Source organism: Plectropomus leopardus, chromosome 6, assembly GCF_026936395.1.
Source record: "Plectropomus leopardus strain MGB_pleo_1.0 chromosome 6, ASM2693639v1, whole genome shotgun sequence".
Classification (NCBI taxonomy): domain Eukaryota; kingdom Metazoa; phylum Chordata; class Actinopteri; order Perciformes; family Serranidae; genus Plectropomus; species Plectropomus leopardus.
In genome coordinates, this window is record NC_142181.1 from 16,238,138 (window position 1) to 16,261,537 (window position 23,400).

Consider the following 23,400-nt stretch of genomic DNA (forward strand, 5'->3'; position numbering starts at 1 on the left):
CATGTTTTACATGCACACAGACTGATGTCACGCACCAACAAAGCAACCAATAGAGTGTGTTCTTTTCTGCGGTCTCATCCACTGGTGTCTTTCCAATCTATCACCTTACAGAGTCTCTCCCTCACACACAACAGAGGAGCGACTAAGAGTTATTTATAAAACATTATTGCAGATACTCAGTGGATTACAGTTGTTCCAAACACAATACTCACAACTTCTGATGGATATGAAACTGTAACAGTATCACTCGTATGTGCGTGTGAGTTATGCACCGGGAAGAAGAACGACAGAGCGACCTCTTTAAAATGAAACTTTGGAGGCATGTAGGTTTAAATCCAGCTGATACCACAATTTATCATGCTGTCCACCCTGTCACAGAAGAACTTTGCACAAAAAAAGGAAAGATAATGCCTCCAATAGTTCTGCCACTACACTTCAGTTACTTCCAATATGCTTTGTGGCTGCTGGATGACAACTGCTACTCTGGTGCATGCAGTGGCTGGCACCTATCCTAAATCAGTTTATCTTAATTGATTATAACGTTTTTTCTCTCTCTCTTGTCTTTGTGTGCACCCATTGTGCTCTTACATTCTTCCTCCTCTGTGTTATGCTGCTGCTAAGAAGGGGATTTTGACAGTTCACCAGAGCGAACCTCTCAGCTCATCTCACACTTGACAGCTGCTTAAAACGGTGTTATCTCTGAACTAATGTTAAACCCCCTTGACACACACACCTTCTCCTGTACACAAAGGGTCACAGCAGGACGAAGTGTGTATGAGCTCAGCAGCCTTGAACCTTTCCATCACAGGATTCCAAGGTCATTCCCGGAGGATTTAACAGATCAAAACGGCTGCCATTTTATCACCCTGTTGCCCTGCCAGCATTGGACCAAGAGCTATCTGACCCAGGGATTCCCATTGTCACGGAGATCCAGAGCTGGGGCAATTGAATAAAGCGGGGCGAGGTGTGCAGGCATCTCTGTGCGGGGTGGACCACAGCCCGCTCTGACAGGTGTGCGTGTGTGTGTGTGTGTGTGTGTGTGTGTGTGTTTAAGATAGAAAAGCACTGGCAGGGTTACCCTCTAAATCAGTGGAGAGACAGAGGGGTGTCAACAAGGCCTCGGAGACACCATTCCACACATTCTGGGACGCTGTTTGTGTGTGTGTGTGTGTGTGTGTGTGTGTACGTGCATATATGTGCATGCAGTGAGACTACTGTTTATTATCTGGTGAAGCCTGGTGACAGTTTTATGCTTGCCAGCTGTTATGGGAAAAATCAAAAAAGTGTAAAAATCTAATCAACAGTTACAACAATGATACTTTTGTATGCCATGAGACAATTATCTTAAAGATGGGAAGCGGGGGGGGGGCAATAGGTTTTCTGAAGAAACTTCTTTTTACTAAACAAACATTCTCATAACAATGCATGTAGATGTACAAATCAGAACATTTAAATAACTTTCAGGAAATGTTCTACTAAGCTTTTTTGAAGGTTAATTAATGGTTTTAAAAACCTTTAAGTAACCTTAAGGGAATGTTTTCTTAAGCTTCTCTGACAACCTATATTGAAAAAAATGATAAAAAACAAGATCTGATGCATAAATTAGCTATTCAGGACAGTATGTCCCAAAAGCCCTTATTCAATAAAGACAACACACCCTGGGGTTTAGCTGGCACATTAGCGTACAAATAGCTGGCACTGAACAATTATTTCGCCCACAGCTTTGCTCATTTAAAGTGTCTGAATCTTTTCCACTACAGAGGCAGCTTTGATTGGAGGAGAGACAGGAATTAATCTCAGCTGACTGTCGTCCTGACAGAGAGATGATACACACACCAAACACACAGCTCAGCCCTGTTCATATTTTTGGCCAGTTATAATATAATGTTTGAACATCAGATAGGCAGCCAAAGACCTCAAGTAGTAAATTCTGCCTGTTATTTTCCTTTTAGCTGCCAGTCAGTCAATGAATAGACTGATCTATTACGTTTTTCCCTGATGGCATTTCTTATTGATACCTGTAATGCAAGACAAACATATGGCTGTAAACATTCCTTTTTTATAAAAATGAAAACATAAAAAATTCCTTGGTTGCACACCAGTTATATTTCCTTCTGAACAACTGGCCATGGCACCTGGAAAAAAAAATCATGCCATGCTTTGGCTGATATATTTCAGCACTCTTACCTGTTTTATCCACTTGTGTTTTAATGACTCTCATTGCTCTCCAACTATAGAGAGATATCTGCTTGCATAAAGTCCCCAGAGATCAGAATCACTATTCTTAAAAGCAGCACCTGGTTTCTCTATCTGTCTATATCTGCCATGCAGCCTCCAGCTAATTAGAATACAAAGATGCCAGCAACAGGAGTTTGGCCTCTGGCAGCTGGCGCTACATATCAAAGGGGGATGGCATGCCTCAGGGTACACAAGTGGATCCACTCTCGCTCTCACAATTACGGTGCTTTTTCAGAGGTTGGCTGATGTGTGAGGTGAAGCTGTCCTTGAGCACTGGCAAGGGAAATATACTCCTAATCTTCTGTTCATAAGCTGAAAGTGATATTTCCACTTGGCAGAACCTTGACTACCACTGTTCACAAGTTCATGAATGGCTAAACAAATGTATTGTTAAAATTAGACCTTTAGGATGAGATCCAAAGTTTGTCTGGAAACAAAAAATGTCACTACGAAGTTCAGCTTTTGATCATGTTGCATGGTCTTCATTAGCAGATGCATCAATAATCAGCTACTAAGTGACCTTTATGGTGAGATTGTTTTCTCAACTGCTGTTTCCAAGGTCAAAATTTTATGCTGAACCGCAGCTTCTAAGCCAGCCTGCATGGGAAGTCCTTAAAATGAAAAAAAAAAAAAAGAAATTTCAAAGCAACTTGCTCCATGTGCTAAAAAAGATCATGTGATATGTTTGAAAGCTCCAGAGCAGCTACTAAGTTGAGCTATGATTAGAAATCTACGAAATTTAAGACGACAGATTGACCCAGGGTCATGGACTAAAACAAAAGTGTCCCTGAGACAAAGACAAAAAAATAGGTTAAATGGAAGGAGAATTGATTCCTTCCTCTTAAATTAACCCATCTTTTCCCTGTTTTAGTATTATTGTTCACACCAGATAAAAATGTTTGTGTTGTGATTGAGCTTCATCTGTTGCTGGTACTGACCCTGATTAATTCCCAAACAAATATACTGATGCCTCTGAGTATAACCTAACCACTTATAAAAGAATAAAAAAGTCTATTTTTATTTTTTTATTTAACAGATTGCTCTGAAAAACAAGATGGAGCAGAGTGTTGTCATGATTTCAGAGGGGACAGCCATGGTCTCCTGTCTGACCAGCTGTTGTTTTGTAGACTAAACTGAGCGTGTTGTTAAGACAACGAAGGGTTCCCACTGGCCAACAGCTCAGCCTTGCACTGCAATTACTGAGATGGCTGCAGACAGGTGAGGGCCTCATTACACAATACGCTTGTGTAAAATCAAGCACACTGACGCACAAACATTTCATGCTCACACACAAAGACCACATCCAGTCCATGCATGCCGGAACATACATTCACATCCAAAGCGGCTTGTAGAGTCATTAAAGTGGCTGTAGAGGAATTCGTACACAGGATCTGAGCTAATTGGCTCTTATGAGGGAGGGTGCAGACAGAGCAGCAACACAGGGCAGAAAAAAGACAGAGTACAACACGTACAATTTAGCAACATGCCTGAATGTGATTGTATCGGATCAACATCTGCCCTGATGTGTAGAGTATGTTTTATTAAAAGGGGTGTGTAAGAAGTTAGCCAGTCAGCTCAGTGTGATAATACTCCTCAGTTCTTGGGTTAAACAACATTATCCTCACTTGCCAGAATTTGAGTGCAGTCTGATGATGGATGAATGAAATGGATGAACATGGAAACATGACAAACAGCCTCCTCAGGTCAGCCTGTATACTTAGATTTTTATCCCCTACAGTATCAAGTTAGCAGGGCCTATAGACTGATCCCTGGAGCATTTTTGTCTGTCTTTTGTTGGGCGATTAAGAAGGCATGCAGCATGGATTTGCCATTAGGGGTATAGGTCCTATATAATGGAGCCGCAGGGCAAAACAATGAATGTAACTGAGGCTTGAATGCCAAGTAAGAGATGGATAGCTGACAGGAGAAATGAGAGGGCCCACTTAGGCAAAAAGAGCAAGAGTAATCCTATCATTAGCTTGATACTAAAGATATATGCCACTACACTAACAAAATGTCGCTGCTGGGATGTTATACACCAGGAAAGAAATAGCAGTATAACCGATGGGGAGTACAAACACCTAACAGTATTTCAATCTCACTAGAGACATGTTCAGAGTATGCCAATGCCACTCTGTAAAGCTGTAAAGGCGGACTACTGGGTTTAATGAGTTTCGGTGTCCGGTGTGATACCGTCTAACGACAAACACCGTAGTCCCATTTAGCCACTTGTTAGCAACTGCCTTTTTAAATACGAGTAAAACCTTAAAAGTTCAAAAATTGGGTTAAAGCAGATGTATTTTATGTTGCAGAACAAAGCGTTTCAATATTTGTAGCCTGTGTTAACCACAGACCTTATTTAAGGCATTTTACCGAAAACCTATTCAAAAAACCCATAGACTCTAAGAGGAGGTAACCGGAAGTGCTAAAAGGCTAACGGACTTCCGTGTTTTAGGACTTCACCACTCTATGATCCGTCTGCATCATTCCTGTTCAGAAGTGTGACTCTGCAGAGTTAGATTATTTTCTCAAAGAAGTGGACTGGAGAAAGAGTTTATTACAGTGTGGAGTGGCGTTACAGTGACAAAGGTAAAGAAATTAACTGAGAACAATTGATTTCTTGCTAGTTAACTTTAGATATAAGCCACGAAACTTCACGTTAGCTACAGTGCTGCAGGTTAACTTTAGGTTATCTGACTGCACCCCCTTTCAGAAATCTGATAACTGCCGAGTTACATCTCCAGGAAAAGTGAAATTAATTAAAATAATGTTAAATACATCTATTGTGGTAGAAAGTACAATATTTCACACTGAAATGTAATGTAATGTAATGTAGTCCAATGGAATTACCCAAGTAAGGGTACATCAAATTGTAACTAACAAGCTACATTTCCTGAGTAAATATCTACCAGCATCATTCATTTCTGTGGGAGCGACACTCATCTTTGTGCTCTGAGTAACTCCTCATACATGCAGCACATTCAACTCTAAATATAATTTCTCTTCTAGCTGCAACTGAACATATTAAACAAATGTATGCTTGGTGACACGCTGATGTTGTAGCCTTTTTGAGCTGATTCAGAAAGAGGTCTCGAAATCCGGGCTGAAAATTTAAACATTTGATCTGGTCTGATCAAATTGGTTGGTGGGGGCGGGGCCTCGTTCATTTCTATGAGAGCTGCTCAGTGGCGCATGGTCTATGTAGTTACTATATGAATCTCGCAAGTTAACCTGAAGTCCTCCTTGTTAAAAAAAAAAAAGCTGCCAAAAACTACACGCTGCTATGATTGGTTGGCTCCGCTGTGAGAATTTGATGAAGTACAACGGAGATCCCGCCCACTTCCTTCCGGACGATCCATTATGGCGTCAACCGTGAACCCTGCAGCGGCCTCCTGCTCTCGTGCGCTGTCCGGGCGAGGCGCAGTTCAGCCCGAAAAAACCTAATATTTCAAATGCGCAACGACACAATCAAATTAAGTTTGCTTAACTATTGAATCATTTAATGTTCAACGCGCCCTGTACTCTAATGACCAAAATCAAACACATCTGCGACGTTGCGTGACGCAGGTGCATGTGTAACAGGCTAATGTCCACATGCGACCGTCAGAGCTTTGACTAGGGGGATTTTACTTTCAACGGAGTGTATACTGTTTTTGCCCAAAAAACCCGTAATGTGACCGCATTCAGCTCAACATTTCGGAAAACGTTGAGGAGCGCAGTGGCACGAAAAGGACGAGTGGACTGAAGACGAAGAGCAGACTAAACGAGGGACTTCGCTTGGACACAGCTCACAAAGTGACTCATACAGGTAAGTGCAACAACTTGAGACGATATTACCAACAGCTCCTACAGGCAGTATTGTTTACAGTCCCTTATTTTGCTAACATTTAAAGTAATGTTTTTTTCTCGCTGCAGTGAAAATGGAGGACTTCGCGTGGTCAAAGCTCACATTGTGACTCTTACAGGTGAGTGCAGCAATAACAGATGATATTGTCAACAACAAGAGGCATCATCATGCAGACTACAGTCCCTCCTTTTGCTCCTCTTTGCTGTAATGTGTTTGTGTTGCTGCAGTGCAGTTTAAAGTTTAAACAGCTCCGTGTTGTCTGTCTTGGTGATGATTATATTCTGCTGTAGATGCTACAACATGTGTCAGGTTGGCTTATTTAGCTCAATGTTAGGCTACTGTTTGCACCCACCACTGGTGTCCATAGAGTTTTTACTCTTAAGTATCTCAAGTAGGTAACTTTATGTCAAATAAAATTATTAGTATTATTATTATTAGCATATCTAATTCACAGCAGAAGTTCAAATCAGAGTCCTACAGTCAGCAGAGGTTTGCCTATTATCATCACAATGTACTTAAATTTATTTATTTAATTTGTTGAAAATAGAGCCTATAATTCTTATATAAAGCTGAATAGTTTGATAAATAATAACGCATCATATGTTTATTACAGTGCAGCATACTGCGGCCAAATGGAACTGTTGATGTCCTCCTTTTTTTATTTCTTAGATAATAACATTGGATAATTTAATGATATATATTTGAAATTTTACCGGTTTTCATTTCTGAAATCTGGTCACCTTATACTTAAATACAGTACTTGACTAAATATAGCCTTACTTGCATCCCACCACTGTTAAACAATACACATTTAACTGTTTAAAACTTCAACTTAATACTAATACTAATTACTGCCAACATTTTTCACGTCAGAAATATTCAATAAATAACCATAAGTAGTTCATCTATGTGTATTGCATTCAATTAAAGTAAAATCGCAAAGATAAGATATGCACTCTTTCATTAGAAAAAATATCCCAGCTTCAATGGTTGAGCATATTTACAGTTTAAACCACATCAGTGAACTATGAGGGCAAAAAGCAAACAAAATAAAACAAAACAAAAAAAAAACGTAAATTGAAATCAAGGTAAAACGTTTAGTTAATCGTGATATTGATTGGGGCACCTGGTGGCTCAGTGGATAGAGCGCTGCCCCATGTGCAGAAGCTGTGTCCTCACCGCAGCCGCCGCGGGTTTGAATCTAGCCTCAGCCCTTTGCTGCATCTCTTCCACTTAAACGCTCACACTGTCCTGTCAATTAAAGGCAATAAAAGCCCAGAAAATTATTTAAAAAAAAAAATAAATAAATAAATTGTGATATTGATTTGAGGTAATATAGCCCAGCAGTCAGAAATCATCTTTGGGAAAAGTTCATCTGGTGTGAACTTTGAGTTTTTAGTTTGGCCTATGTCCCATTCACTGAGATGGAGGGGTGGGTTTTATGATCTATATTGCGGCAGACACCAGGGGGCGATCTAGATTGAGAAGCTACACTTTGGAGGGAACTGTCATGTTGTCTATTTGTTTTCATTTTTTTAATGCCTTTTTAATTGATAGGATAGACAAAGTGTGAAAAGGGGAGAAAGAGAGGGGGGAGAGAAACATGCAGCAAAGGGCTGCGACTGCTGCAGCGAGGACACAGCCTCTGTGCATGGGACAGATGCTCTGTCCACTGAAACACTGGGCGCCATGTTGTCCATCTTTATATACAGTTTGTGTCAGATGATCACAACAGGACTGCCTCATAATACTGTACTGTAGATGTATTTTTCTCTGTCTTTATTGTCAGTGTAGCACAACATGGCACTGTTAATAAAGGAATGTATAAATTTAAGTCTGTTATGTTGTTGGGATATGTGCAATGCTTTTGTAATGACAGTGGAGTGATTTTATTTCGGCATTTCCTTGCCTCACATTAACCAGGCATAAATATGGCATATTTTTTTTATTATTCACACTAAATTATTGTAGTCAGTAACTGTCATGTGGCATAAGCCATTTGGCACCAGCAGGCATAATTTAGGAATGATAAATGTTGAGATATTTTCTCTGTATTATCTATTGGAAATGACTATGTATTGATTACACCTAAAATAGTTGTACTGTAAATTCCGCCTGGTTAATGTGCTGTGACTGGACGGTTTATCATTAAACATGCCATAGTAACACAATTATCATTATTATTTGGCTATAACTTTCTGTTATCGATTAGTCAGACTGGCTACAGGCTTAGTAGTCTCAGGGTAAATCATAGGGCTGTGCATCCTTATTAATCTCTAGATTTGATTTGATTACGATTATCATGTCAAGGACTGGATTCAAGTCTACCATGCATCAAGACACATTGCATCCTCAATTTTCTATATTAAGGCACATGGCTACTTTTTCATCAATAAATACAAGCAGTCAGATAAATATGAACTTGTCTGCAGGTTGATGATGGGGAACTTTTTACATCTAAGGTCTTCTCTTCTTTCTCCCTCTGCTTTGTAGAGTTCATTGATGCCTGACACAGTCCAGTGGTTAAGGACACCGACCGCCAACATAGAGAGGTAGCTTCAATGCAGGCTCAAACCCTGCCTGAGGTATGTCACACGGGACTGCTTGAGATGAGTGAATGTGGGAGTCAAATTTCAAGCTTTGCGTTGGTTTCACGCCGATTTTTACGAATTTCAACTTGTAATTTCAAGAATTTCAACTTTTGATTTTACGAATTTCAAGAATTTCAAGAATTTCAACTTGTGATTTTACGAATTTCAAGAATTTCAAGAATTTCAACTTGTGATTTTACGAATTTCAAGAATTTCAACTTGTGATTTTACGAATTTCAAGAATTTCAACTTGTGATTTTACGAATTTCATCTTGCGAATTTCAAGAATTTCAACTTGTGATTTTACGAATTTCATCTTGCGAATTTCAAGAATTTCAACTTGTGATTTTACGAATTTCATCTTGCGAATTTCAACTTGTGATTTTACGAATTTCACCTTGCGAATTTCCCAATTTCTACTTGAGAATTTCCCAATTTCAACGTGCGAATTTACCGATTTCAACGTCCAAATTTACCAATTTCAACATGCAAATTTACCAATTTCAACATGTGAATTTACCAATTTCCACTGTGGACCACAGAGGAAGGAATAGAGTGAACGTGAGTATATGAAAGCCCAGGGGGTTGAGCTGGCTTAATTAGCTAGCTCGACTGGTAAGTGTTTTTATTTTTAAGATAAACTTGTAAAATGGTCCAGATAACATTAGAAGCAACGTTTAATCTGTGCCTTAAAGGACCGACAGTTTTAGTTCAGATGAAGATTTGATTGAATCAAGGGCTTGTTGTATAGAGTTGAGTTCTTATTGGCTCATATCTACAGTTTTGTCCTCATCGAGCCTCATTGGATTAGTAGATTGTGCTGCTTGCCTTATCGTGTACAAGTAAAACTAGATCTCAGTGTCCTCCTGACCCAGATGGTTTGGTGGTCAGGAGTCCTGGTTTATACCTAGAGTGTTAACCAAGAGTCCATCTAAGACAACAGGGCATGTAGGACGCTGCAATGCTATTAGTTAAAGTAGGTATTGGTGCCTACAGCATGCTCGTACTAACTGCCACCCCTGCATAGGTCCGTGCCCCACTTGTGCCACCTCAGTAAAAAATAAAAATCTGGACAAGACCACCACAGAGGCAGGAACAAAATCAAAGAAGAAACGAGGAGGAGGTAGATGAGCAGATCACAACAGAGGAAGGAATGACAGTAAACAGGATGGAGGACAACGAGGAGGAGGAGAAGACTACAGAGTGATTGACGACAACAAATAGGAGGGTAAAGGAGGTGGAGGAGAAGAAATAAAACAAATTGAGAAAGGAACAACAGCAAAGAGGAGGGAGTTGGATTGGAAGGAGGAGAAGATGAAAACCACCATGTGGGAAGGTAGGACGATGAAGGGAGGAGATGGGGAAAAGGATGAGACAACCACCACAGGAGAAATGAACGACAAGAGGGAAATGGAGTATAGAACAAGACCACATCAGAGGAGGTATTGACACCAAAGAGGAGGGAAAAAGAGAAAGCAGGAGGAAGAGCATCACAGAGGAAGAACCAACAACAAAGAGGGGGGAGGAGGAGATGAAGACCACCACATAGGATGGAATGACATCAAAATATGAGGAGGTGGTTCAGAAGGAGAAGATAAAAAAAACACCAAGTTGGACAGAACAACAAAGAGGAGAAAGGAGGAAAGGGAGATGACCCCCACAAAAGAAATGAACGACAACCACTAGGAATATTGAGGAGTAGAGGGAGACCACATCAGAGGAGGTATTGACACCAATGAGGGTGGAAGACAAGAGGAAGACCATCACAGAGGAAGAACCAACAGCAAAGAGGAGGAAGGAGGAAATTAGGGCCACCACATAGGGTGGATCAACAACAATGAAGAGGGAAGATGAGGAAAAGAAAAAGACCACCACAATGAAGGAATGACAAAGGAGGAGCAGGAGAGGACTACCATAAAGGAAGGAATGACATCAAAATAGGAGGACGATTAGGAGAAGAACATGAAAACCACAACGTTGGAAAAATGACAGCGAATCATCGACCATCACAAAAGAAATTAAGGACAACCAAGAGGAAAATCGAGGAGTAGAAGAACACCACATCAGAGGAGGGATTGACACCAAAGAGGAGGGAGAAAGAGGGAGGAGGACAAGAGGAAGACCATCACAGAGGAAGAACCAACAACAAAGGGGAGGAAGGAGGAGATGAAGGCCACCACATGGAATGGAACAACAACAAATGAGAAAAAGAAAAATAGACCATCACAGAGGAAGCAATGACAAAGAGGACAGAGAGGTACGTGACTACCACAAAGGAGGGAATGACATCAAAGAGGAGGAGGAGGAGAAGATTAAAGTAATAGAATGAATCACAACACAGAGAGGGGGAAGTAGAAGATGACCACTACAGAGGATTTGATGACAACAAAGGAGGGAGGAGGAGGAGAAGACCATCACAAAGGAAAGAATGATGATAAAGGAGAGGAAGGAGGAGAATGAGAACAAGAAGACTACCACTGATGAAGGAATGTAAAAAAAGAGGAGGAGTAGGAGACCAAGGCATCATTGAAGGTGAATGTCAACAAAAAGGAAGGAGGAGAGGAAGACCACCATGGAGGAATAGACAATAACAAAGAGGAGAGAGGAGGAGGAGGAGGAAAACAAATACCACCACAGAGGAAGGAATGAAAAAGAGGACGAAGGATGAAAAAGGTGAAGAAGACCCTCAGAAAGGAAGCAACAACAACAAAAAGAAGGATAGAGGAGGTGGTGGAGGAGAGGAAAAGATCACCACGGACATGGAGCGTAAACAGAGGAGGGAGAATGAGGAGAAGATGCCCACTACAAAAGAAATGATCAATAACAGAGAAAGGCAGGACAACAAAAGGGAGGAACGAGGGAGATGAGGATGAGAAGAAGACAAACACCTAGAAAGGATTGACAAGAGGAGGAAAAGAAGATCACAATAGAGGAAGGAACGACAACAAAGGGGAAAGGGGGTAGAGAAGACCACCACAGAGGCAAGAATGAGAACAACTAAGAGGTAGAAGGAGAATAAAATGAAGACTACCACACCAGAAGGAATGACAGCAGACGGGAAGAAGGAGGAGGAGAACAAGATCACCACATAGGAATGACGACAAAGGGGGGGAAGAAGGAGAACGAGGAGAAGACCACCACAGTAGAGGGTAATGACAAAAAAACGAGGGAGGATGATGGGAAGCAGAACATCTCAGTTGGAAGGAATGAAATAAAGAGGAGGGAAGAGACACAGACTATAACAGAGAAAACATAAAGCCACAAAAACGAGGGACGAGGAGGAGGAGATGAAGACCACCATGGAGGAATGGAGGACAACAAAGAGGAGGGAGGAGGAATTGGAGCAGAAGGAGGCAAAAAAGACCACAACGGAGTAAGAAACGGCAACAAAGACTAGGGAGAAGGAGAGCAAGGACCATCACAGAAAAAATTAACAACAACCAAAAGGAGGATGAATTGAGGATAAGAAGACCACATCAGAGGACATATTAACACCATAGAGGAGAGAGAAAGAGGGAGGAGAGGAAGATTACCCTGATGTCAAAGAGGAGGAGAAGACTACAACAAAAGAATTAACAAGAAAGAGGAGAGCGAAAGAGCAGAAGGAGATGATGAAGACCATCAAAAGAAAAGTCAATAAGGAGGAAGATGGGGGAAGAGTAGAAGACCACCACATATGAAGGGACTACAACAAAGACAAGGGAGGAGAGGAAGAGAGGAAGGTGACCACCCACAGAGGAATGAATGATAACAAAGAAGATGGAGGAGGAAGAGAAGACCACCACATTGGAAGGAACGAGAAAGGAGAGGGAGGAGGAGGAGAAAATGAAGACCACCATAGAGGAAGGAACGACAAAGAGGAGGAGGAGAAGACTATCACAAAGGAAGGAATGATATCAAAGAGGATGAGGAGACCACGAGGAAAGAAGAAACAACAACAAACAGATGGGAGAAAGAGCAGAAGGAGATGGTGAAGACCACAAAATAGGAAGAAACAAAGAGACGATAAGGCAGAAGATTGGGGAGGAGTAGAAGACCACCACAGAGGAAGGACGACATCAAAGACAAGGGAGGAGGAGAGGAAGATGACCCCCACATAGGAATGAATGGTAACAAAAAGGATGGATGAGAAGACAACCAACACATCAGAAGGAACATCAAAAGAGAAGAGAGGAGGAGTAGGAGGCAGATGAGATAAAGATCACTACAGAGGAAGGAATGACAACAAACAAGATGAAGGAGGAGGAGGAGAAGACTGCAAGAGAGGAATTGACAGCAACAAGGGGGAGGGAGGAGGATTGGAAGGAAGGGAAGATAAAAACCACATGCAGGAAGGAAGCATGATAAAGAGGAGATGGAAGGAGAAGGAGGGAGGAGGAGACAGTCATCTCAGGAGAAATCAACAACAACCAGAGGAGGATGAAGGAGGATTAGAAGACCACATCAGAGGACATATTGACACCAAAGAGGAGAGAGAAAGAGGGAGGAGAATGAGAGGAAGACCATCACAGAGGAAGAACCAACAACAGAGGGAGGAAGGAGGAGATGAAGGCTACACACATAGGATAGATGAACAAGGAGGAGGGAAGATGACGAAAAGAAGACCAGATAGGATAGATTATAAAATAGGGAGCAGAAGGGGGAGATGAAGACCACAGTGGAGGAATGGACAACAATAAAGAGGAGTTAAGAGTCGGATCAGGAGAAGAGTAGGAAGACCAAAATGGATTAAGGAGCAATAAAAAAAGAGGAGGGAAGAGGGGACCAAAAAGACCACCACATAGGATGGAACGACAGCAAAGGGGAAGAGGAGGAAAAGATCACCAAAGAGGAAGAAAGTACAAGAAAGGAGATGGAGGAGAAAAAGACATTAATTGAGGAATGGAATGCAACAAAGAGGAGAGAAGAGGAGTTGACGCAGGAGGAAAAGAATAAAACCAAAATGAAGGAATGAACATCAACAAAGAGGAGGTAGGAGAAGGAGAAAAACATCACCACAGAGGAAGGGACTACAATTAAGTGGAAAGAGGAGGAGGAGGAGGTGGTGAAGAAAACCTTCAGAGAGAAAGCGACAACAACAAAGAGGAGGATAGAGGAGGTGTTGGAGGTGAAGAATTGATCACCACAGAGGAGGAGATGTACAACAAAGATGAGGAGGGAGGAGGAACTGGCAGCAACCACAAAAGAAATGAATGAGTAGGATGAAGGAGGAGAATAAGAAGAAAACGGGACAGAAGGACAACAGGAGGAAGGAGGGGGAGGATGAGGACAAGAAGGAGATGAGCATATTGGAAGGAATGAGAAAAAGAGAGGAAGAGGGGAAATGGAGGAAAAGAAGATGACCACAGAGAAAGGAATGACAATAAAGTGGAAGGAGGAGCTGAAGACAACCCCCAAAAGAAAGAAACAACATCAAAGAAGAGGATACATAGGTGTAGGAGGTGGAGAAAAGACCATCACAGAGGAAGGAAGGGCAACAAAGGGGAGGACAGTTAAGAAGGATGAGAAGAAAACCACCACAGTGGACAGGTGCGGGGCAATTAATGAAGATACAGCAAAGAGAAGGGAGGAGGAATTGGAGCAGAGGGAGACAAAAAAGACCACAACGGAGTAAGAAACGGCAACAAAGACTAGGGAGAAGGAGAGCAAGGACCATCACAGAAGAAATTAACAGCAACCAAGAGGAGGCTGAATTGAGGATAAGAAGAAGACCACATCAGAGGACATATTAACACCATAGAGGAGAGAGAAAGAGGGAGGAGAGGAAGATTACCCTGATGTCAAAGAGGAGGAGAAGACCACAACAAAAGAATTAACAAGAAAGAGGAGAGCGAAAGAGCAGAAGGAGATGATGAAGACCACCAAAAGAAAAGTCAATAAGGAGGAAGATGGGGGAGGAGTAGAAGACCACCACATATGAAGGGACTACAACATAGACAAGGGAGGAGAGGAAGAGAGGAAGGTGACCACCCACAGAGGAATGAATGATAACAAAGAAGATGGAGGAGGAAGAGAAGACCACCACATTGGAAGGAATGAGAAAGGAGAGGGAGGAGGAGGAGGAGGAGAAAATGAAGACCACCATAGAGGAAGGAACGACAAAGAGGAGGAGGAGAAGACTATCACAAAGGAAGGAATGATATCAAAGAGGATGAGGAGACCACGAGGAAAGAAGAAACAACAACAAACAGATGGGAGGAAGAGCAGAAGGAGATGGTGAAGACCACAAAATAGGAAGAAACAAAGAGACGATAAGGCAGAAGATTGGGGAGGAGTAGAAGACCACCACAGAGGAAGGACGACATCAAAGACAAGGGAGGAGGAGAGAAAGATGACCCCCACATAGGAATGAATGATAACAAAAAGGATGGACGAGAAGACAACCAACACATCAGAAGGAACATCAAAAGAGAAGAGAGGAGAAGTAGGAGGCAGATGAGATAAAGATCACTACAGAGGAAGGAATGACAACAAACAAGATGAAGGAGGAGAAGGAGAAGACTGCAAGAGAGGAATTGACAGCAACAAGGGGGAAGGAGGAGGATTGGAAGGAAGGGAAGATAAAAACCACATGCAGGAAGGAAGCATGATAAAGAGGAGATGGAAGGAGGAGGGAGGAGGAGACAGTCATCTCAGGAGAAATCAACAACAACCAGAGGAGGGTGAAGGAGGATTAGAAGACCACATCAGAGGACATATTAACACCATAGAGGAGAGAGAAAGAGGGAGGAGAATGAGAGGAAGACCATCACAGAGGAAGAACCAACAACAGAGGGAGGAAGGAGGAGATGAAGGCTACACACATAGGATAGATGAACAAGGAGGAGGGAAGATGACGAAAAGAAGACCAGATAGGATAGATCATAAAATAGGGAGCAGAAGGGGGAGATGAAGACCACAGCGGAGGAATGGACAACAAGAAAGAGGAGTTTAGAGTTGGATCAGGAGAAGAGTAGGAAGACCAAAATGGATTAAGGAGCAATAAAAAAAGAGGAGGGAAGAGGGGACCAAAAAGACCACCACATAGGATGGAACGACAGCAAAGGGGAAGAGGAGGAAAAGATCACCAAAGAGGAAGAAAGTACAAGAAAGGAGATGGAGGAGAAAAAGACATTCATTGAGGAATGGAATGCAACAAAGAGGAGAGAAGAGGAGTTGACGCAGGAGGAAAAGAATAAAACCAAAATGAAGGAATGAACATCAACAAAGAGGAGGTAGGAGAAGGAGAAAAACATCACCACAGAGGAAGGAACTACAATTAAGTGGAAAGAGGAGGAGGAGGAGGTGGTGAAGAAAACCTTCCGAGAGAAAGTGACAACAACAAAGAGGAGGATAGAGGAGGTGTTGGAGGTGAATAATTGATCACCACAGAGGAGGAGATGTACAACAAAGATGAGGAGGGAGGAGGAACTGGCAGCAACCACAAAAGAAATGAACGAGTAGGATGAAGGAGGAGAATAAGAAGAAAACAGGACAGAAGGACAACAGGAGGAAGGAGGGGGAGGATGAGGACAAGAAGGAGATGAGCATATTGGAAGGAATGAGAAAAAGAGAGGAAGAGGGGAAATGGAGGAAAAGAAGATGACCACAGAGAAAGGAATGACAATAAAGTGGAAGGAGGAGCTGAAGACAACCCCCAAAAGAAAGAAACAACATCAAAGAAGAGGATACATAGGTGTAGGAGGTGGAGAAAAGATCATCACAGAGGAAGGAAGGGCAACAAAGGGGAGGACAGTTAAGAAGGATGAGAAGAAAACCACCACAGTGGACGGAAGACAACAAATAGGAGGAAGGGGATGACCACCAGAGAGGAAAAAACAACAAAAAGTAGAGGGGAGGATGAGAGGAAAAGAAGATGACAGTCACAAAGGAAAGAAAAACAAAAAAGGGCAGGAAGGAGGAGGAGGACTAGAGGACTAAATGACAAAAAAAAGAGGAGGAGACAAAGACCAACAAAAAGGAGGGAGAAGAGGGAGACATCCATAGAGGAATGGACTAAAAACAAAGAGGGGAGAAGAGGAACAGAAGACCAAAATAGAGGAATGAACAATAGCGGAATAGAACAAAAGGTGAGAAGGTGGCAAAAAAACACCACAGAGCAAGGGAAGACAGCAAAGGGGGGAGGGAGGAGGAGGAAGAGGAGAAGACCACCACAGAGGAATGAAAAATAACAAAGCTGAAGCCAGAGTGGGACAAGAAGAAGACCTCCACAGTGGGTGGAATGACTATAAAGAGGAGGGAGGTGGAGGTGGAGATAAAGACCACCATGAGGGATTGGAAAACAACAAATTGGAGGAAGAAAGGAGTTAGAGGGAGGGAGGATGGAGGAATAGACCAAAAAGACCACCACAGAGGAAGGAATGGCAATAAAGAAGGGGGAAGAGGAGGTGCAGGGCAATTAATGAAGATACAGCAAAGAGAAGGGAGGAGGAATTGGAGCAGAGGGAGACAAAAAATGACCACAACGGAGTAAGAAACGGCAACAAAGACTAGGGAGAAGGAGAGCAAAAACACCACTACAGAAAAAAGGAACAACAGTAAAGAAGGACGGAGGAGAGGGAGGAAAGGATTTCCACAAAAAATGGACAAAAACAAAAGGGAGGAAGGAGATCACTAAAGAGAAAGCAACTACAACGAATGGGACGGAGGAGGACGACTAGAGCTTCATATAGGAGGGAAAGACAAAGAGGGGGGAAAGGACAGAAAGACCACCACAGAGGAAAGAACAACAAGGAGGAGGGGAGGAGCAGGAGGTGAAGATGAAGGCCACAACAAACAAGATAAAGGAGTAGGAGAAGACTGCAAGAGTGGAATCGACAACAAGGAGAAGGGTAGAGAAGGTAGAGCAGGAGGAGAAGAAATAAAACAAAATGGAGGGATGAACAACAACAAAGAGGAGGGGGGAGGATTAGAATTAGGGGAAAATGAAAACCACCATGCAGGAAGGAAGCATGATAAAGAGAAGATGGAAAGTGAAGGAGGGAGGAGGAGGACCATCACAAACAAAATGAACGACAACAAGATAAGGAGGAGTATAAAACCACATCAGAGGAAAGATTGAAACCGAAGAGGATGAGTGGAAGACCATCACCGAGAAAGAACCAACAACAAAGAGGAGGGAAGAATAGCAGGAGGAGGAGAAGATGACCCACCTCCGCAGAGGAATGGACGACAACAAATGGGAAAGGGGAGGAGAAAAAAAAAGTCCACCACAGTGGACGGAATGACAAAAAAGAGGATAAAGGAGGAGCAGAAGGACAATACCACCATAAAGGGAAAACACCACAAGATAGGAAGGAGACCATCACAGCAGAAGAGATTTTTAAAAAAAGAGGAGACGAAGAGAAAGGAAAGACAACAAAAAGAAGGGAGGAGAGGAAGACCATCATGATGGAATGGGGGGGTAAAGAAGATTTTGATTCTTTCTCTCTCTCTCTCTCTCATTTTTCTTTAAGTATTGTCTGCTAAGTAACTGACAGACAAAACATTTTTTCCCCTCCGAGAACCGCCACCTTAACGTGGTGGAGGGGTTTGCGTGTCCCTGTGATCCTGGGAGCTGTGTTGTCCGGGGCTTAATAGCCCCTGGTAGGGTCTCCCAAGGCAAGTGGTCCCAGGGGAGGGGCCAGACCAAGAGCGGTTCAGAAAAGACCATGACTGAATGCTATCTTAGGGACACGAGTACCTCGCCTGGTATGGTCAGTCTGCAGGTGCCGGTGAGCGTCTGGTGGCTGGGCCCTCTGCCCAAGAGCTCAGCCTGAAAAGACGACATGGAGCCGCCACCCTGAGGGCCCACCACCTGCAGGGACAGGAGTTAAGGTCAGGTGTGTTTTGTGCTTTGTTTGAAACTTGTCAATTTACTAAGCAGTACATCTTAATGCTATAGACAAAGTGTTTTCTTGCAAATGCCATTAGAAGCCCTAGGAGGAGCAACAGGAACAAGAGATTTTCCTCAGATTATCTGTCTCATGTACTGCTGGAAAGATGTAGTGATAAATTCAGCATATATGACAAAAAGTTACTAAACCTGAAATACAAGTATATCTCAAAGTTCATTAATCAATTATCTTTCAAATGTCTTTTTCTATCCAAAGTGGCATCCTGGTTCCTGTCGCCTGTGCTGTCCGATATCATGTCAGGAATTCTTGTCTATTTTGTTTGCAAATTCATTCTGAAAAGGTAAATCTGACCCTAACACAAAAGAGTACATGTTTGATATATAAGTGTAATTTCAAGTCATCAGTGGTGACAGCAATGTTAAGTTTCTTTTCTAAAGTTAAGTACAAAATATATAAGTACACTATTACCAGTCGAAGTCCAGCATTCAAAATTACCTTTACCAACCTAAGGGTTGAGCTCCTCCAAAAGGTTCACAAGATAAATCCATGGGGTCATTAGTCCTTATCTCAGACAGACTTCTCTCTGATGTTCCTGACTCGTGTGCATGGTGTTGGGTTTTGACAGTGTGCCGTGATGGGGTATGCTGTGGATTGCTGGGATGTGCCTTTGTCACAGCGTTGGTTGTTTGGTTCGCTGTCTGTCCATACCTCAAGAAGAAAATCAAGCGTGAGTAAATCCTACACTTTTGGACTTCCACTCACAAATGCATTTCAAATGAAAACAAATTTTAGGCCTGTTGCTCTTTATTAAAATATAATTATTTTGTCTGGATTTGTATAATCCTTGCATAGACAAGAAAAATAATGAAAAAATAGTGTTTTAAAAATAATTTTCTAAAGTGGAAAGAATGTTTTAGAGTAAATAAGCTTTTATAAGTCTTGCCTAAAATATGACACACTTGATCTCAGTTAAACACTTTAATGTACTTCAGGAGAAACAGCCCCGGCTCCCTGTGAACCTCCACCAATGGAGAAGAAGTCCAGCAAACCTGCTCCAGTAGAGCCGCCTTCAACCCCAGACTCCTCCAGCAGACAGTCAGAGGGTGGCTTTCAAACTTGGAGGTTCAGAGAAAGCTGACTTGGACAACAGCAACATGGAAACTTATGATTTGGATATCGTCAGTGGTGAGAAATGAATAGTTTTTTTTGTTTTTTTTATTATGTTATTATTATGTTTCTTTATTGTGCGGTGATAACAGAACAAGTGAAGGCAAGTGCAGGGACATAAACAGGAAAAAAAACAGATTTATAAAGTGACACAAAGGCATAAAATAAAAGTACTGATAGAGTAGAACATAAAGAAAACAGAATTAAACAAAGACAGTTAAAAAGGGGATAAAACCAGCGTTCAGTTTAATGGGAATGCAGGACAAGGCAGCAAAACAAGAAATTAAAAGCAGACTTAAAACACAATAAATCCCAAATAAAACTGGTAAAATAGAATATACCCCTCCTCCATGTTTCTGCTCCAACAGAGCCGTTTAGCAATCAAACAGAATCAACCACACAAAAAATACTAGTACATATAAACAAATTCAATGTTACAAAAATTGTAGGTGAGATTAAATAAAAAGTGCAATAGATGATAAAAAAACAACAAAGATATTAAGAATATTTTTAATAGCAATAATAATAATGTTTGTTTTTTTTAATTGAAAACTTGCTGTGCCCCCATCCCAAGTTAAATTTAATAGAATTCTGTCATTTATTTATTTAATTACTCCACCTACCTGCCCAGGGACTATGGATGGAAAATAGCAGTTTTGCTAGAAGCTGGTACAAAAAAAGGTTTAATACTGTTCTCATTTTTTCATCTGATATATCTATCTTTACACTTACACTAAAAACTGGTATAGGCTTGATATTTTTTAACTTACCCTTAAAGTTCAGTTGTAGTTCATTGTGAAACGGATTCTACACGTTTCATACTACAGTACAAAAACTGAGATCTTTTTCTAACAATAAATGCAGCGACCCCTGCTAATGTAGTACATTAAAATATCCACTAGATGGTAATGTTCCTGTAGCAGCCACCACAGTTAAGGATTAGTTTTACCCATAGACTGCACATAAAGGTTGGTTGTATGTGTTTGATATGTCTAAAATCTTACACATTACATTTGGAAAATAGTCTATCATTCTTTTCAGATGAGTAATGTAAAAATAAAGGTATTATCTGCTATTATCCTTATGAGCCTGTATTATATTACCTGCTCTGTGCCCAATATTATAACCACTCATCCTTTTTACCTCCTTTTACCTGTTGAAATACCTTTGAAGAGCCAATACAACACATAATAAATTGCCAAAAAGTGATCTATCTTGTCACTAAAAGGCTGTTTCTGCCTCAAAATGACTTGATTTCCTTTAAAGTGGCTGTATTTGACAGATTATAGCTCAGCGTCCCTTTTTATCAGTGTAAATACCTTTTAAAGGGCCAATGCAACAAATAAAATGCAATTTTCAACTTGACAAGAAGTGACTGCAGCTGCTATCTTGTTATTAAAATGTCCAGTCTATTTCTCCTAAACATAAGAGAGTTCAATATAACATCAACACAAAATTATCTCAATTCAGCCCCTGAAAAATAGCCTTCCGCTTGCCTCACCCTGTTCTTAATTCAAGAATTCAATACTAAATACTCTCCTCTTCTGTTGTTGTAGTGATCTACATTTATCTGAAATAATCAGCTCTTGAGATGACTGATTAGATGAAGATCCAAAAGAAAACTTGATTGGCCTGTAAAATTAGCCTGCGCAATTTAATTTAATTTCATATTTTGAGCAGCACAATTTCTAGCCTTTTTCCTTAAGGGATACCTTTTCTCTTGCAGGAAGGACTACAAACCATCATGGCATCCAGTAAAAGACTACAAGACCCACACTAAGCAAGTAGGGCAGTCAGGACACTGATTACTGCCCAGCTGAAACAAATCAGCTGATTGAATCGGTGCATGCAGACGAGAAGACAATGACTGAGACAACCAGAGAAGAGCAGAGCTTTTTAGTTATGTTACCTAGAAGACCGTAAACTACAATATTGATTTACTTTTTGTTTTCTTCAACTTCTGTCTACAAGAAATAAGTTTAAAATGCTGTTAAAGAAGACTAAATTCACCTGAATTTGAGTTGGAAAGCAACATTTGAATGCACTCATTTCCTGCACCCACACTTCTGAAGTTCCAAGAGAAAAGCTCCCAACCTCTCACGACATCACAACATTAAAACAAGTGAATGGATAACAAAGATCCAATAATATAATACCATAATAACAACATGGGCCATTCTCCGTAATAGGCATGTTTACTTTCAATACATTAGATTCATGTTGTTGTTTAGTCACAGGCCTATTTCATGGACGGCATTTTGACATGTCACAGTAGGAACAACACAGGTGAAAACAATACAGTCAATGACTGAATTACATTTAGCTGCTTTGATTTCAGGATCTTTTTATCCTGCATGCTTGCTTACCGTCAGTCTCACTGAAACACTTGAGTAAAACAGCCATCATTAGTGTTATCAGTAACACCTGTGCTTTTCCTACTCTGACAAGTCAAACTGCTGTGGGAAAGGCCTGTTGAGATGGCTCTGCCACCTGCATTTTACTTGCATGTGCTTGACTGTATCAGAGGAAGCAGTAGCCAGACAGATTTTGTGTCTGCATACTTTTGCTTTTGTTGACTTCTGTTTTGCTTTCACTTTACAACACCTTACATTTCATGTCCTCTCACCTTTTAACATCACTGATTTTACTGATTGACACCCTCCAAATTTGCAGTTTTTCAGTTATTTTCTTTGTTACAATAAATATATTTTATTTACTGCCAACCACTATGACCATTACAATATTTGTCATGGCCTGTGAGCCAGTACATGGTGTACATTCTTCTCCGTAACTATTAAAAGCACTACTTATCCTTGTAATTTACCATTTTCATTGTTACCTCTACTAAAATAAATCTGATCTAAAACTTCTTCACTGTGTTTCATCTTTCTTGCACGTGCTGTATGTTCAAGTTTTACTGATTTTGCCTCAGTTCTATTGAAAACATTTTCTGAATGATCTATGTTATCATTCTTTAATTCTCCTTTCGGACTTGGAAAATGTTATGAACCGCGACTGATAGACCATCTGTCACCACAGCAGATAATGATAGTGACGGTAACAATGGCAGATGTTTACAGTGGGGAATGACTGTGGGGATTTCCGCAAACAGAGATGTTAACATCCTTCTTTGAAACAGGAGCTGCTACATTCCTGTAGTAACTTTTACAGAAAATGTGTCTGTGCTGATGGGAAGTTGTTTCCGTATTAAATGTTCAATAGCCAGCAGACCATGTTTAATTTTTGGAGGGTAAAATCTGAATGATTTGAAACAGTGGCAGTCTGCAGTCACACCCAGTGGTTCTGTGAGGCTGTATTTAGGCGCGCTGGAGCTTCGAACTACACTAAATGCCAATGCAGCATTTTTAAATTGTGGTTCTTGTTAACACAAAGATGCAGGAATCCAGGTGACTTATCAACATGACACCACTGACAAACCAACAGAAAACTAAAAGATCAATAAAATCATCATAAAAAGCACTGTTTTGAAACAGTGTGATTTGAAGTGGTTGTGAAGCTGCTTAGTTGTACAGTTGTAGTAAAGAATTATGATGTACCTCATGAAATACAGAGAAAGCTGTTTCCAATAGGAAACAAGACAACAAAAAAGAGTTTAGAGTAATGCTGACTTTTAACTGCTGACTGTAGTAATTTTACACTGTAATGTTTTCCTAAAACACTTGACTCCAGCACAAAATTATTAGACTTAAATATAAGTATT

General features: G+C 41.1%; 2 long non-coding RNA genes across 5 annotated transcripts; both read left to right on the forward strand.

Moving 5' to 3' along the window:
- Window positions 1-5,596: 5,596 nt before the first annotated feature.
- LOC121942902 (uncharacterized) lies at window positions 5,597-8,705 on the forward strand. Its single transcript, XR_006105833.2, has 3 exons — window positions 5,597-6,046; window positions 6,154-6,203; window positions 8,579-8,705. It is a non-coding gene; the product is annotated as an uncharacterized LOC121942902 (long non-coding RNA).
- A 9,477-nt stretch (window positions 8,706-18,182) lies between these two features.
- On the forward strand, window positions 18,183-22,549 carry LOC121943650 (uncharacterized). 4 transcript variants are annotated; one of them, XR_006105859.2, is made up of 5 exons: window positions 18,183-18,497; window positions 18,768-18,852; window positions 19,138-19,239; window positions 19,505-19,697; window positions 21,406-22,549. It is a non-coding gene; the product is annotated as an uncharacterized LOC121943650 (long non-coding RNA). The 4 variants fall into 4 exon arrangements; XR_015776793.1 differs by having other exon boundaries at window positions 18,183-18,492; XR_006105860.2 differs by lacking the exon at window positions 18,768-18,852.
- The last annotated feature ends 851 nt before the right edge of the window (window positions 22,550-23,400 follow it).